This window comes from Sinocyclocheilus grahami, unplaced genomic scaffold (assembly GCF_001515645.1).
Source record: "Sinocyclocheilus grahami isolate Dianchi unplaced genomic scaffold, SAMN03320097.WGS_v1.1 scaffold38.1, whole genome shotgun sequence".
Taxonomy (NCBI): domain Eukaryota; kingdom Metazoa; phylum Chordata; class Actinopteri; order Cypriniformes; family Cyprinidae; genus Sinocyclocheilus; species Sinocyclocheilus grahami.
The window spans coordinates 1945018-1947147 of NW_015505217.1; positions in this window are offsets into that span (position 1 = coordinate 1945018).

Below are 2130 nucleotides of genomic sequence, written 5' to 3' on the forward strand. Positions count from 1 at the left end.
AGGTTAATCTAGATGTCAAAGTCTGCTGACAGTGCAGGAGATTGCTCTGGGGTGACATCCCCATCTGAAGTCTTAATGCCGCAGTCAATTTTAACCTCCCTTTTAAAGAAAACCGGAGTTGCATTTGGCCGGGCTTTCCGAGTTAAATGCACAACTGTCCTTGAAAGCGGGTTCAGCTTTTCCCACAGCTCAGGAGATCTGCTGGCCTAAACTATAGATAACTTTAGGTTCTAAGTAACAAGATTCACATGCTTGTCCATGTGCCCAGAGTATACAGCAACTGCAGCGTGAGCTGAGTCAGGCTCTCAAAATGCAGCTGGCCCTTTCTCAGAGATGTAGCTACTTCAGATGTATAAAAACATTACCATTGTTATTCATATCATCAGCAGAACATGCCATGAATCGACCGCAAGTTTGGAACTGCTTCTTTCCAGAGTACATTAAGAGTACTTAAGCGGCAATGCACTGGAGGTAGATAAGGACTTGTTCTGGTAGTCTCATTTGTAATTTAGGAGTGGGGTTTCAAATCAGATAAGTATCTTTAATTAAATGTTTTGAAGGAAATTAAAATGAGTTTTTTCCTGCAGGCAAAAAATGGATAGCATTTTTTTATGTGAGCCACAGTGACAGCTGAAGATCTGCAGCGACAACAATTTGGGATAACAGATTCAATCAGTAAGATATTCAGCGTGACTGTATCTCTTGGAGACTATTGCTCCAGGTGGCCACATCAAGTGCCGGGGTGGTAAATGAGTTCTAAAAGCTGGTCGGCTAATTTGATGGGGCTGTTACTGATTTCAAAAGAAGCTATGCTTGGATTAGTATTGCCTCCGAGTGCTCAAAACGGAATATATCAAAGGCAGTAATTCGGTTAAAAAAGTTAACACATAACGTGTCAAAACGTTTTGCCAGCATCCGATTTTAGCAACATTTTAGCAGGTGATTGGGCAATTATATTTGTTCTTCTTCAATTTGCCCCAGTAAGGTGGTCTTGCATGCATTAAATGGATGAGGAGAGGGCTGATCTGAGATCAGCAGCGAAGCGTGACAGTGCAGAGTTTCTGCAGCCCTTCTGCAGGGATATGAAGTGCTGAAAGAGAGCTCATTCCAGACGTAATGTTCCAGCTTCCTGCCTCACTTCTTCTCCTCATGATTAAGGTCTTAAACCTCTCATCAATCGCTCTGCGCCTGTTCGCTGCCATGGCGGCGGTAAGCGAGAGAGGGAGATTCTGCTTGCCTCACAGCTCTGAATGCTTAACTCAACTCTGTTAGCCTGCCAACAGACAGCGCTGTGGCACTTCTATCCACTCTGTTAGTGTGTGACCTTCACTGATTCATCTCTCGTACCCCTCGCTTTTTCACACACACTGACACAACCACACACACCTCTCTTCTCTGCCTCAGGGAGATTACCGAAAGACTGGCCATCATATTTAAGGGATATCTAAAAGCCCCAGCCAAAAACTCATTTCATTGGTAATTTCCACCCATTTCTGCAAGGTGAAGTCATTAGAGTCACGGCAACCCCTGGAGCTGCCATACCGTCACCCTGCTGTCACACTCTTTCTCGTCTGATCCCCCTCTCCAAACCAGCTGTGGCTCACAAGCTCACGTCCTTTCATTTACAGAAACTACTAATTCAGTTCACGCCTGTTCTCCGACGGCTTCAGGTGATAAAGATACAGCCTCCCCACAGCTAACGCCACCCCACCTCTCCTTGCCACGTTTGTATAATTCCCCTTTCACAGGTCGTTGAGCAACGATCGGTCTCACCGAGTAAACCGCAGAGAAATGTTTGACTCTTTCAACCCTGTTAGTCACAGTTATGTACCCAATGACTCAAATAATCTTCAGTAATCGCTGCCTCGACCGATTCACAACAGTGAGCCACAACCTTTAGTCCTCTGGGAAACATGTAGGAACTAAATGCAGTTTTGTTGCATTTTGTTGCAACATACACATGGTGAGAAGCATGAGGGTATAAACCTGGTTTCACAAGACGGTCATAAAACGAATGCCCAGACAATGTTCAAATGATAAAATGAATATAAAATGGCTAAAAATTGCAACTAGTGCTAATAATAATAATGTTTAATTTTTGAATAAACCAGTATTTTATTAGAGAAATTT